The sequence below is a fragment of the Pelmatolapia mariae genome, linkage group LG22, assembly GCF_036321145.2.
Source record: "Pelmatolapia mariae isolate MD_Pm_ZW linkage group LG22, Pm_UMD_F_2, whole genome shotgun sequence".
In the NCBI taxonomy this organism is placed as follows: Eukaryota; Metazoa; Chordata; class Actinopteri; order Cichliformes; family Cichlidae; genus Pelmatolapia; species Pelmatolapia mariae.
This window is the reverse complement of record NC_086245.2, coordinates 15,243,933-15,258,878: the sequence shown is the minus strand read 5'-3', so window position 1 is coordinate 15,258,878 and position 14,946 is coordinate 15,243,933. Positions and strand designations below refer to the sequence as shown.

Sequence of the window (14,946 nt, the reverse complement as noted above, 5' to 3'; positions counted from 1 at the left end):
GTTGTTGAAAACTGTACATAGATTTACTGCAGATAATGTCAATTGATGGTTTATGGCTATGTGCTCGTGCAGGTTCTGACAGACTGTTAAAGAATAAAAGAAATATGGGGCCTGCTCAAGGGTAAGACAGAAGATTATAAATTAATGTCACGTCAACGATATTTTTAGAGCTGCACTCCTGATGATTCCTTGGCATCAGTCAGATCTCTGTTAATCTAACACTACTGTAGATTAAGATCATTTTTGATAAGAATAAGAACAGGTGAAGCCTCGCAAGTCACAGGAGGTGATATTTATAGATTTTTAAATTTACAGCCAAGCAATCAATATTTGGAAAGTATTTGAACAGATTTCCTTCACGTTTTTGTACTCTGCCATTTGTTTTTAACCCTCTGAGGTGTAAATCATCATTTGTGATAACACCCCAGCTCTGTGCTATCAGATTATATATTTTCATACTTTTTCTTTCCAAGTTCCCAAAGAAAGTCGTCATTGTAACTGGCACAAGTCAAAATCGATTTACATTATTTCTAAAAGCATCATGTTTGCATGTCTTCAATTAAGTATGGTTACGGTTAGGGGTCAGCTTTTGGGTCGTCGTTGATGACGACCTTGACCTCAGAGGGTTAAACTTTGGAGGAAGGGAGCTCTGCTCATGGAGTCGCCTGTAAAATAATACAGTGTATTTGTTTTAGTAACTCTGGTTTCTTAAGTTTAAACAGAATTTAAGCTGCTTTTTTAAAGCTACAATTGCACCATGATACTTTTAGAGCTGTTTATGTTTTAATCAATCATATACATGTTGCATTTTATAAGGTGTTAATGATGTAAACAAGCCATAGATTAGCTGACTAATTGATTCAACTGGCAGCAATTTTCATAACTGATGAGATGTCAAGGATTCAATCAGCCCGCTTAATTGTATATTATTTTTTAGCAGCCCCAGTCAGCTGACTGCAAATGACTAATTTAACTAACTTCAAATCTGCTTGGTCTGCAGCACTTAAGCACAACTGAAAGTGAAATGATGGATTTACAGCTTTGCAATATGATAATGACACTTCTTTTTGGAAAACAATCTCCAGCAACAGAAAAGAAATAAAATATAGCTAATGGCTCTGTGTGAGTTACAGCACTGCACCACAGTGTCTGTCTTTTCTTTTTGAAAGAATGAATGTGAAAAGCACAAATGAGGGAAACTGAGGAGGGAAAATGTTACTGTATATTAGAATGGGTGGTTTTTTGGATGGGGGGCGGGTTGCAGGTTGCATTCAACAATAAAATGCATGTCTCAGTAGTTCATCATTTATTACAGTGTAGTATCAGAGCCTTTTTAAAGGAAATTTGTCCCCTGAAAATCCTGGGATACAGTTAGCAACGCATAACCATGGATATTGTTTTGTCAGCTTCATGAGTTTTACTGATTTTGTGAGAAATTTCCTTTTGATTAGATTTTTCATGTTTAAAAAGTCCCTGACAGAAAATGAGGCATCAATCATTTTGTATCTAAATTATGTTAATATATAAGCACTTTTGCTAACCTCCCCTCCCAAATCAACAGGTCTATTTACCTTTCCAAAGGTGTGAATATGGACCTTATTTAATTTGACCTTTCAGCAAAAAAGTGAAGCCAAAGTTAACACTGCTAGAATTTAGACGATGGTCTTACAATAATCAATGAAATGACATAAAAATAATCTGTTATATCTGAGGTCCAGATTTCAAGGGGATGCTGTGGTGTGTGAGTTTTCCCCTAATGTTGTAGCCATGAAGAGAGAGAGCAAATTTAACATTTCTGTTTACTCTTTTTAACCATCACTTTTGCCTTTATTATGTTGCTGTTGTCACTATATTTGTCCTCACACTCATTTGCATGTGAAATTTTATATGAAAGAGGGAAAGAAAAAAAAAAGCAATAATACTGAAACAATAAATTTAAAACTTACAAACTGCAGGGTTCCAGCTTTTTCATACTTATTACCCAAAACAAATGAAATGTTTTGAGGCCAACTGCTCCTTATTAGGCTGCACAATAAATAAGGGAAAACTGGTTTCCAGCAGTTCACTTTATTTTCTTCTTTTTTTCTTCTTCATAAAACTGGATTTTAATACAAGGATGTTATACATTATGCACTGACCCAAACCTGGAGGTCTGTGGGCTGGTTTTGTCGACTGAAAGTGCTTTTTTTCAGAAATAAAGAGGAATAAAAAATCTAATCAGCAAACAAACTACAACATGGGTCAAACAAAGTCTTGCAAAAGAAAATACACCCTCTTTCAGTTCTAAGGTTTTAAGTATCTGGACATAATTAAGCTGAAGTGCTTCTTAGCAGGTGTTAAAATTGTGGAAACGCATGACACATAATGACCGTATTAAATAACTTATTTAACAAAACTAAGCCAAAATGCTGTATATGACTAAGTAAACCTAAGTATGTGTGTGGACATCAAGTTCAGACTGTACAGAGAAACTTCAAAAAACCTAGGTGCTACATCTCAGATTCTACAGGCCCCAATTAGCATGTTAGTTAAAGTTTATGACAGCACAATGAGAAAAGACTGAACAAGAATGGCTTGTTTGAAAAGATTTTCAAAATTATAAAACTTTCAATAAAAATAAAGTATAAAAAAAAAATAAAAGGATTGCCAGGAGAAAGCCTCTTCTCTCTGAAAGGAACATGGAAGTTTCTGGAAAACTTCTGGAACAAGGTCCTTTGGACAGATGAGACCAAAGTGAAGATGTCTGGCCAAAGTGCACAGCAGCAATTTTGGTGAAAACCACCCACAGCACATTGGCAAAAACCAATTGTTAAGCACGGTGGTGGAGGGATGGTGATCTGTGTACAGAACTGGACACCTTGCAGTCGCTGAGTTGATCAAGAACTCCTCTGCTATACCAAAGTATTCTAGAGTCAAATGTGAGGCCGTTTGTCTAATAACTAAAGCTTGACTGAAACTGGGGCATGCAACAGGACAATGATCGAAGCTGTTCCAATGCACCAGTCTAAGCCAGACCTCAGCCTGACTGAAAAGCTGTGGAGGACTTTATAAGAACTGTTTATAAACTAATCCCTGGATCTCTCATTGAACTCAAAGTAATGCTCTAAAGAAGAGTGGGGCAAATTTCCACCGCAATGATGCGAGAGACTGGAAAAGTCATACAGTCATACAGAAAACGAGTACGTTTTGGGGCGATCGTGGCTCAAGAGTTGGCAGTTCGTCTTGTAATTGGAAGGTTGCTGGTTCGAGCCCCGGCTCTGACAGTCTCGGTTGTTGTGTCCTTGGGCAAGACAGTTCACCTGTTGCCTACTGGAGGGCCCGGTGGCGCCAGGGTCTGGCAGCCTCGCTTCTGTCAGTGCACCCCAGGGCAGCTGTGGCTACAATGTAGCTTGCCATCACCAGTGTGTGAATGGGTGGATGACTGAATGTAGTGTAAAGCACTTTAGGGTCATATACAGACTAAGTAAAGCGCTATACAAATACAGGCCATTTACGTCAAGTTGTTGCTGCTAAAGGCAGTATTACGATCTACTGAATTATGGTGTGCACTCAATTTCATGCAAACTGCTTCTACATTTTGGCTTAGCTTTTCATTAAATAAATAATGAACGTGCAAAATACCATGTGTTGTTGTTCTTTTGAGGTTGTATATGGTACCTTGGTGTATAAAACCTTAGAAATAATAGACGGTGTAACGAGAAACTTAAACTAGTTATGAAAAGAAAGAAAGAAAAAGCTAACTAAAACTGGACATATAAAAAATAAAGCAAAAATAAAGCAGTTAAAGCAGTTCCCCCACTATTTTTAACGGCATTTCCCTTTAAGAGTTCAGTTTCTCTGCTTCTTTGTATACCAACGCCAAGACTCCGCCTCTTTATGCAAATGAGCCGCGACGTCGGCGGAAGCTAGCGCTACGTCTCCTCTTCCGACAGATACTGCTTTAAAAGCGTATTTAAAGCCCTGGCTGTAGTTGCGGGAGCAGTGGACAACCTATGCAACAAAAGCTGCTGCAGAGCCGAGCGACTGTCCGACCACATAGCGGACGAAAACACGGAGCCAACGGCTGACACGACACGGCGAGGTGAGCGCGATGCCCGGGGGAAGCAGCAGAGACGAGACGGGACGGATTTTTAACATTTTATAGCCGCTGCTGGTCGGCTCCGCCAGGCGGAATGCACAGCATCTCAGGTTGCTGCTGCAGAGACAGGAGCAGGAGGAGGAGGAGGAGGCATTTACTGTAGTTTTCTGCAGGCCTGTTTCAAAAACAAAAACAGGAGAGAGGCTAGAGGGGGGTGCAATCTGCAGGGTACAGGTCAGGATAAAAATTAGGCTTCTCTTATTATAAAGTGTAAAACAAAATGGTGCAAGTGGGTGGTGTTTAAATTTAAAGTAGATGAAGCAGAAGAAGCTCAGCGGTGGTTGTTTACAGTTTACATGTTGAGAATACTGGCATTAGCATAATCTTCATTTCCTCCATCACTGGTGTGTGTGTGTGTGTGTGTGTGTGTGTGTGTGTGTGTGTGTGTGTGTGTGTGAGAGAGAGAGAGAGAGAGAGAGAGAGAGAGAGAGAGAGAGAGTGTGTGTGTGTGTAAAATTTACCAGGAAGGAGTAGTTTATTGTAGTGTATAACACACTGGTGACTGAAACCAAGCATCTACCGGTATATTTGGTTTACAGAGAGATAAATCTGCGGGGTAGTGGTCGTGGGTTCGAGTCCAGCGGCCGGCCGTAGTGTGGATGATCACCCCAGAGGCATTAATCTTAGTTAAGTTAATTGGCGACTCTAAATTGGCCGTGAATGTGAATCTGCTATAGATCCGTGACCTGTCCGGGGTGTAATCCCCCCCCCCCCCCAACAGCTGGGATAGGCTTCAGCCCATCCGTGACCCTGAGCTGTTGTGTTTCGCTCTTGCCGGGGAAAAATTGGTGTAATGGATGAGAAGTGTCCTGCACGGTAACAACTGATTCATCGTCACTGGCTGTAGATGTGTTTGAACACATCAGCTGTGGTTTCTCTTTCTCATTTTTGTGTTTACTGGCAGTTTATGTGGATGTGTCTTGGTCTTAGATCCTTAGAGAGCACAACAAATGGATTAATGCAGAAATAATTGCCTTGATAAAAGCATTACTTGTAATGTTAGTTATACCGTAATAATCCATGATTTAAGTGTCATTGACCTGAGATGACTGTAATCTGTATTAATTTGTGTCTTTTTCAATGTTGCATGCTTAGGTACGACTGCAGGGCTTAAGATTGCAGCTTGGACCAAACTACGACGTCTCAACGACATTTATGAAGCTTTCAAGGCCTTTTGGTGAGTCTTGCATACACATGCACACGAAAAGCATTTTAAAGATCATCTCGTGTGTTTCACTTTGGTGTTTGGTCCACGCAAAAATATAAAAGACCCGAAGAAAGAGTCGTAAATGTCCAACAGATGTTGTGCTTTAAGTTTAATATGTTTCTGTTGTGCCGAATCGAAGGTTCACTCCGAGTGACGCGATCTTGGTTTTGGTTTGTCTCGACCTGACAGTGCACACACAGACGCACGCTCATGTGATGTTTGTTACTTCCTCAAAAAATCTATGTCAGGCTCCTGGTTTCGATGCGGTTTAGGTTTCAGTTTGTGTGCTAAAGACTAGATTGTTTAGCTGAAGTGAAAGCTACCGACTTCCTCTTGAAGAAATGTTTGCTGACTATCAACTGCTGCTGTGTCAGCATCAGGTTATTACCCCTCATGCACGAATGTAGCCAGACCCAAGTGGTCATGCGCAGACAGTCACATGAACACACTCCCCAAATGCACATAAAGATACATTTGCTCAGATCTTAAGCAAACACTGTCAAAACCTCCCTCTGTACCTTCACATAGGAGGATATAGTAATTTGCATGTAGAGTTGGTGGGTATTTCCATAAACAAAACATCCATAATAGTTCTTATGGAAGTCCCAGGAAGACAGTCCCAGTCTTCCTGGGACTGCTTTTTATGTGGACCTCTAGTAATTTCTGATAACTGCAGAGATTGTCTCTGACCAGACCTGCTCAGACCTTCCCCTGCTGAGGTACCACCTCCTCTGGCCCTGGGGGAGGATGCTAAGACATGCTTGAACCACGTCAGTCGGTTCCTTTGTGATGAGGCGGAGCCCCTTCCAAATGACTAAGCTCAGTCTGGGTGAGGCCCCAGACAACACTTATATTTGTGATTGTTGACTACAGGTGAGGACAGGAATGTAGATCGACCAGTAGGCTTTCCCGTTCAGCTACCTTTTCCGCATTACTGTAGATGTTGCACCGATCTGCTTGGCCCACCGCTCGTGAACAGAAGACTGTCTGTACATGCTAATAGGACTATAGTTTTAGTATGCTACCATTAGTTAACACTAGTGTCTGCAATAAATAGATGGCATTCATGTTTGGAATGGTTTATTTAGGTGTTTTAAGCTGGCTCAGATACTACCCTTTCCAAAAAAACCAAAAAAAAGCCCCGACATACCTGTGTGTGTGGTTTTTCAAACCGATGTCCCGAGGCTGATGTCGAAAGGTTAAACGCACCCTCACTGTGACTCCAGATCTGTTGTTTTACTAGTTTTCATAGCACGAGTTCTGATGTGAGCAGAAAACAAGAAGCTCTCCTCCTCCAGAGAGATCGCAGCTCCACCTGAACTCTCATTTTCCAATAAAACCAACATATCAAAACAAAATCTTTAAGGCAAACAGACAGAGCTACAACTGAATTAAGGGCTGAAATAATTTGGAAGGGCTAAATCTGCGTAGTATTAAATAGAAATAGGATGACATTTAAGTAAGTATGTTTTTTATGAGGTTGAACTTCAGAATGTGGATACCCGTGTTTTCTGTATGTGCGAAATATCTAGCTGCACAGATGGAAACAGATTGAATGGCTCAGGGAGAAGACAAGGAACAGCCTACAACCCTTCTTTAAAAGCAAAGGAGTGTGTTCCAAAGGTGTTTGATTACTGAGTACAGACAGGGGTTTACGGTGCTGTTATGCATCATTTTAAAACAATGAAATTTTTTCTGCAACAGTCGTGTCAGTGACCTAGTGGTTTAAAAGTAAGTATAAATGAACTGCAGCTCTTCTTTTTGCTCCAAAACCACCAGCTGATTTAGTTTGAAGTAATACTGGCTGCCTGAATCTCACTCATCCTCCTTGCATTTCACACACACTCACACACAAACAGCAGATCTGGCTCACTATCCAAGTCCTGATCCTGTGTGTAGATAACCCATTTCCTACTGGTGAGAGGTTTTCATACACAAACATGAGAGGGGAGCGGGGGAAAGAAAGGAGTGAGCTAATATGTTTTTCTACTTACGATCACAGGGCAAAAGCGTGTGTTTATGTGTATTTGTTCATCATCTCGCTTGCATCTGAGCCATCAGCAACCTCGCTCCCCACTCGTCTATAACAAGTCTTTCTAAGATGCTGTGCATGTATAAATGCCACTGCATTGTTTAGAGTCACTTTATCCTCAGTGAACTATGTTTTCTTCAGAGTTCAGGTGGGCCCCTGTAACGAAGAAGATATAATGGTTTGATTTGCTGGTGACCTCACAGATGTGTGTTGAGGGGAATCTGCAGCCCGGCACGTTTTTGTGTGTGGAGAGTATCTGTAATGCATGGCTGGTTGATTTTCTAAACTTGGAGGACTGTTATCAAAGTCAATACTGTTTTTAGCCCCGGTTTTGAGTTGGAGGACACACCGGGTTAGGGTTAGGTTTAGGTACACTCTGTACCTGTGTGTGTGGGAAGATATTGCCAGTAGTACAAAACGTCTTCTAAGGACTTTGTGTCTTCTGCACTTTCCACTTTGCTTGCTCCTCCTCTACTCTGTCTTGTATGCATTATTTTCTTTTTTCAGACTCGTTTCTTTTCTCTTCACTCTGTCATTTGCATCTTCAGCCTTTGTTTGTATTTATTTTGACACGTCTTAAACTCGAGCAGATGTTCCAGTTCCACAACCTGCTTGTGGCGCTTTAAACTCATTATAGAGTCATGGGAAAGTCAGGTGTGAGGTGATGCTTTACAAGTTTCCTTGTTGTTCATACAAAAGCAGACGAGGTTAAAGCCTCGGCAAGTTTAATGTTTGATCAAGGTGTTTTGGCCGTCATCGTGGTCATCAAAAAAAGCGTCTTGGATTAGAGTTGAAATGTCTTCATAAACTTAAAAAAGTCCATTCGGCTTCTTTTTCAGGAACTCAAGAGCACCACGATCTGGATGACTGTGAACCTACGCATACATCTAACTACAACTCTCATTTATGCAATCACACAAGCACCTTTTTCTGTGCCTAAGAGCTTTACCTAACATTCACACACACTGCATGAGTGCAAACTAGGGGAGGCAGGGAGTAGACCGCTGACCTTCTGATCAACTTGCTACCTCCTGAGCCACAGCCACTAATAAGGTGGTCCATACAAGATGTTCATATGGTCATGTGACCACAAAGCAGGAGAGGCCAGTCAAAAACCTGGCAGACACCAAATGTGGTTTAAAAGCATCCAGATCGGCAAAACCAGCACCACATGAACCAAATCCTGGAGATTTGGATTATCTTGGCTGGATTCTTATTCAGATTATTTTAAGCCTTTAAGTGATGAAGCTGGTGAAATTTAGTGGCCAATTTCTGGGTTTAACTGCAGAAAGTACAGAAAGTTATGGGAAAGATCAGATTTTCTTTTTCCTCTGGGGCAGGCCAAAGTCTGAACATACTTGGCTTCACCACATTGAGAGCTTTTCGGGCTCGGCTGCCCAGGGTTAACTTTAACACCGCGTCAGTGAGCTCTGTTCTTCAATGAAAAATCTGCACTCAAGGCGTATTTAAAGTTTCCCTGTCCAAAGTCTTTCTAAAGTCATTTGTCTCTTATCTTTGTGTCGTTTTTTTGTAATCTCCGTCCTCATCTTTACTGACTCATCCTGAGTAGAAAATGTCTGAGAGCTAAAAGAGGCTCAACTTTCCAATTAAATTAGCAAAAAGCTGAGTGGATGCCAGAAATGACTGGCAGCACATCGGACTTCTTTTGGGTTGTAAATCTTGGCTGCCTTTAGAGCTTCGTGGATGAAGCACACACCTCATCCTCACTAGCATTTGCAGTTAACTCTTGGGGTGTGTTTTATCAAACAGGATAATTGCCATCTGGGACTAAGAGAAGGCAGCACAACAGTTACACTCTCAATCCCTTAGCTTTTCTCTCTCTCTCTTTTTTTTTTTTTTTTTAACTTTTCCTCTTGAAGAAAACAGCCTCAGGTTCAGTCAGTAACATCTGCTAAACTCTAAAGACCAAAAAGAATAAAATGAGCCATTCCTGAAAACGTACAACTGCAACTCTACCAAATTTAATGCAACAGAATTGAAACGCACAAACTCTACATCTGCATTTGAGTCACAGTAGCAGCAGGTGTCCTCTTCTTCTCTTTTCCCTCCCCTCTTTTGTAGCTCATAAAAACTCTTAGATGTGTCAATTGATGTAAGACGAATAAAATAAAATAAAATAAAATCCTAATTACAGAGAATATAACCAGATAGGAATAATTGATATATTTGCCACTGTATCTCAGATTCTTTAATATCTTGTTCAAAATTCAAAATCTACAGATGTTCATATTTAAGAAGGACCCAGTGAATAGCTTTCACTTTTAAAAGGTGCTCATAGGGTCACTGAATATTCATACAGACCGGTCGGGTATCCTGGGTCGGTGAGGAGAGAGGATAACTGGCTGTGTGCCAGTAATGTCATTAACGCCGTTAGTAATACTGCACTCAAACTAATGGTTGCACGCAAACACTTGGGCACTTTTGAGCTAATTTTCCTGCAACACAAGAAGAAAGAGTGTTCAATCTGGGGTCCTTTTAAACCTTTTTATACCTGAGAGATTACACAAAGTGTCACGGGTTTAACTAAAGGTGCGGTGCTCTGATCGAACATCATCCCTCGTAGTATTTTAACACATGTGGATGAAACGGTCCAGATGGTTTAATCAAGTCTGCGTGCTTGCACTTCGTCATTTGATATCCGTGTCTATAAAGATGTTTGTGAAAATGTTCTAATTTGAAAGTTATTTGCCTTTTTTTGACCAGGCAACCTGTGAGTCACTAAGTTTGATCAGAGCATTATGTTGTCAGTGCTGGAGATGGAAAAAAAATACTGGAACTAAGTAAGGAGCTAATATAGCAGACCTTTGCATCATTTCTCATTTGCTGCTAATGATCTCAGGTTTGGATGCTGTTGCTGTTAGACGCATTAGATCCCAAGTCATTTGTAATTCACCACAGATTGGTTGCAGCATGATGTAGTTTGTTGTTGTCATGAGCACGAGGCTGTCAGTGTAGGATGGCAGGTGGTTAATCCTTTTGAATACAGTTTGCATAATGAAACAATTTAAATCTGCCACTTGAAGCACACTCACTCAATCACTTATTTATTTACTTATTTTTTTTACATCAGTGTGCCTAAATAAAAAAGGAGGCAAAAAGTTAGACGATCCATTGCACATCCAGACTCATTTTAAAGCAGAAAATTGTCAATACTTGTATGTCTTATGTACTCTACAGTAAATTAGAATTGGGTTGGGTTCACTTTTATGGTTTAACCGACTAGCAAAAACCTGCCCAGCTGGTGGTTTTTGCCAGGCCTGAGGCCTTTTTTACTTTGCTCATGTATTAATACACAGACATGTCTGTTCATTTATCGTGTTATTCTGCTTATCTTCATTATATCACCGTATATAGTCGGATGTCAAAAATATTTGTTCATAAACAAAGATGACATACACGTGACGTTGCTGTTTGTTTTGAGCTCAGCTGCTACACAGAAGCTATATAGATGCTGATAATCCTGGTACCCTAGGCAGTTTATGTACTAAGTTTAATCAGGATTGATTGATGTGTCTAGGAGGAAATAGACATACATACATTACTACAGTCATTGCGGTACACATTCATATCCATGGGCAACAGACGCGCTAGCGTTAGCTCCAGGTCCTTCTGCGACTTTGGCTTTCAGGCTATCAGATATAGTGAACTCGCCTGATTTTAGACATATTGTGTATTTAACCAGATATGTTTGTGTTGCCATGGTGCGCTTTGATTCGCGTTACAAATGTTGGAGAGTGTTAGCTGCATCAAGTTTGAAAAAAGGGTAATCACACCTGAGACAGCTTTTGGTTTGCTGCCACATCGCAGGAATCCCGCTCTCCTTCTTAAAGTATCACGCGGATCACATGAAAGCATAACCTTAATATAATTGTTAAATTGTGAATTATCTCCACGGCAGTCCTATAAAAACTTTTGAAGGTACCAGGATGCTTGGGATTAGTTTACAAATATCGACTGCGTCACGGCGATAAAAGTCGTACAGAATCTTTTATTCTTGTCATTTCCCTTTCATTCGTTATTTGTACAGCACCTCTCTTTGTTTGATGGCATAAACTCCCAGGACTGTTAACTATTGTATGTTTTCTAAAGTAAACACAACATACTTTTTTGCTGGTGTCACATTTCATTGCCGAATGTTAAGGCTAGCAGGTTTAGTGAGATGGCTGGAGATAAACAAAATGCCCATCCTCATTTTTTATCTGACGGAACAACAACAACAACATATGAGCGGAGAAGCAGGGCAAGAAAACAAAACCTACCTTGACTTACTTCCATTGACCTATATTTGCTTCGTTTATTTGTTTTTTCCCCCAGAAATAAGAAAGCAGTACCACACTGGATAAATCCTCACTAACAAGTTTTTACAACGTTACTGATCTAGTAGTATGTTTCATTAGGTTTAATTATATTTATATAATCAGAATAAACTTGTCTGTTAACAACTACTGTAAAGTTGTGTGTTGCAGCAGTTGAGCGTTGTTCATTTTCGTTTGCCTTTATCAGCTTTAAGCGTGTGTGTGTGTGTGTGTGTGTGTGTGTGTGTGTGTGTGTGTGTGTGTGTGATATTCCATCAGAAGTGTGGGCGGCGTCAGAACTTGTCGTCTTGAGGTTTAGTGCAGTCCTGAACAGGTCAGGGCAGGCACTTGTCATTCTTCTGACTTGCTGTCATATGTGCTGATGTGAAACAATAATGTTGGTTACAAGACAAAAACAAACGCACCAGTGTTTAACTGCTTTCAGCAGCCTCATGTGGTGAGCTTAGGGGTGGTGTGTGCGTTCTTACCGAGGTTTGAACTCACTCAGAGGCAGCTTTAGGGTTATGTTTTTATTCAAATGTCAGTGAGAGGCAAAAGTGTACTGAGACAGGCAGTGCTTGGCCACACTGGAGGCTGGAAAGAAGAAACGCAACAGATAGAGAAAGTAGATCGATATCACCTCCTCGGTCTGTTTTTGGGGGGTTTATTTTTCTGCCTTGTCTCGCTTGCAGCTCCCTTGTGGTTAGAAACCTCAGCGGGGGTGTTTGTGGGAAGATGCACACTCCAAAACACACACATGCACACGGTCTCTTTAAAAGGGGGCAGCCCCCTTGGGCAGCCCCTTTGGGCCAAAAAGACAACTGGATGCATGTGGGGTTGCAGTAATACAATGTTGGGTAGTGGGGGGTACTGTAGTGTGCAGGGTTTGAGGTGGTTGAGCTACAGTGGTGTGTGTGTATCGGGTCTGGGTGACACACGAGTACTCTGACTCTGGGACAGAAGTAGGTCAGATCTGCTGTCAGCAGCTTGTCAAAACCTCACCGTAACCAGCTTCAACTATTCAGATGTGCAGGGCCGCTTTAACATCAGAGGCCTTTGATGGTCATTTGTTGGCCTGTTAATTTCTGGGTCAGCAGATTATCCTAATAATGATTAGAAATTAACCACACTGTAGACACAACGCTGACATCCAGTGTCTAGACAGGCTAAGATCACCAGGCCTTGCAGATTAAAACAACAGTTGTGCAATCACGTGAGTGGCCTCGGTGTTCAGCCTGTTTAACCATATAATAATAATTTATTACAAATGTAAAATAGACTGGTGTTCTTAAAAACCTGGAGAGAGGCTGTGTAACATTTTAGCACAAGTCTAGCTTGCTGTCTTTACTTTAGCCTCAAACCTGGAAAACTTAAGGCCAGCGATGTTGTTTATTTTGATTTTGAAAGTGTAAGGTAAGCTTGCTAGCTGTGTTGTGTTTGAATTGGCTGCAGTTCGTATGGTGGGCCAGGCAGAGTGCTAACTAGCCAGCCTATTAGCTAAGAGGGCTAAAAATAAACATTAAGATGACCAGGCTATTACAGGCTGCTAAGCAAGCTGACACAACATACAGTCAAGGTCTCATCTCTCCTTTCCTCTCCTGTTTTATTTGCTAATGCTAACGTTGCCCGTATTTCTTCTTTAATTCTACAAAGATGATCACGATCCTTTCTCCAAAGTTCAATCTAAAATAAGTGTGAGCTTAAATAATGAACCGTATGTGAAATATTCCAGTCCTTTGACACAATCCTAGCTTTGACAGAGACCCTAATTAGAAATTAATACAAATCAGATTAAATGAATAAATATAATGTGTAATTTCTTATATAAATATGCACTTGTTGGGCCCATTGTCACTCAGATATTTACTCAGAGATACTGGCAGCTCAGCGACACAGGCACGGTGTCTTTGTCGTCACCAGATGACGCACCAGTCGTGCTAATTCATACAGATGCCACACTCATCATGTATGGATGCTTCTTCAGGATCCAATAAATTTACTACTACTCATAATATTTAGCATGCAGTGTTGATGCTGTGACTAGGTGTAAAAACAGGGCCACTGTTGAGTCAAGGCAGCACCACCAGAGGAGACCTTGCATGTGTCGTGACGTGAGCGGACTGGTTTGCTCGTCAAAAGGACAAGAACACAACAGCCACTGATGAAAGAACTTGTTGATGTCTGTTCAGCTAAGCCATCGTTATCTGTGTACCTCTCTGTACGGCTGTTTTTTCTGTTTGTTGTGGCTAATCTGTTGGAATAATGGGAATAATGAGATTACTGCTAAATTGTTAGCTGTGTTGTAGCCACAACATGCAGTAGTGTGCAAAAGCCTTGAACTACTCACAAATGAGCCTTGAGCTCATTCCTATGTATTTTGATAGGAAAATTAGAAATGGTGCAGCAGTTTATTGAAACCATGAACTCTACTTCTAACCCAAGGACTTAGCTGAAAATGGATGGAAAAGCAGTCAGTGTCCTAGCAAAAACATCAAAAGAGCCTCAGAGAGCCTGAACAGCTATTGACTAAGACAACTTGAAAGACTTTAAAGACTAAATGACAAGACAGTCTGGCTCCTTGGAAACAAAAAATAAAGAAATGATTGAAAATTTTCAGCCCATAAAACCAGATATAACCAGTGTAACTCTTTTATAATTAATTGAATTGGGCAAATTAAATTTTTATTTAGACGTCACTGCGAGCTGTGTGGTTGTTGTGCCGCAGGTTTGTTGACACGTCTGTAGTTCTGCTCTCTGACTGAAAACAAGGAGGCTCAGATTAATCGTCTCTCAGACTCAGCTGCTCATAATTATGCTCTCAAGTGAATTTGGGTTAATGTTAGTATATTAGTTTTGCCAGAGTTATGTAAATAGATCTAATATATCATTTCCCACACCAAATGAACACGCCTCCTGCCTTATGCAAGTGGGTGGAATAATTTTATTCTAGTTGTTTGAGCTACTCAGATGCATAATATGCGCAGACATCATATAATAACACACAAAAGGAAATAAAGTTTTAGGCAAGAATGCACTGTGTGGTGTCTCGTTTTCAAATTCCCTGATTTAGTCCATTTTGTTTTGTGGTGGGGAGACTTTTCTGACGTCACTAGTCAGCCTGTCAGTGACTAGAAGGTTAACCTTGGCTGAACTTGCAGTGAAACAATTTTTGTGGTGTCTCGTCATTTCGTGGCGACGGTTAAAGCAAGCACAGACATTTGGCGTCTATTTTGAGAGAAGGCAGCTGGGAGTT

At 40.8% G+C, this 14,946-nt stretch overlaps 1 protein-coding gene across 1 annotated transcript in view; it reads left to right on the top strand.

Moving 5' to 3' along the window:
- Positions 1-3,931: 3,931 nt before the first annotated feature.
- The window catches only part of LOC135932962 (solute carrier family 45 member 4), a 52,635-nt gene continuing 41,620 nt past the window's right edge, over positions 3,932-14,946 (top strand). Inside the window, exons 1-2 of the mRNA XM_065470750.1 lie at positions 3,932-4,081; positions 5,234-5,315. The gene's annotated coding sequence lies outside the window, so the exon portion shown is untranslated. The remainder of the gene's footprint in view (positions 4,082-5,233; positions 5,316-14,946) is intronic.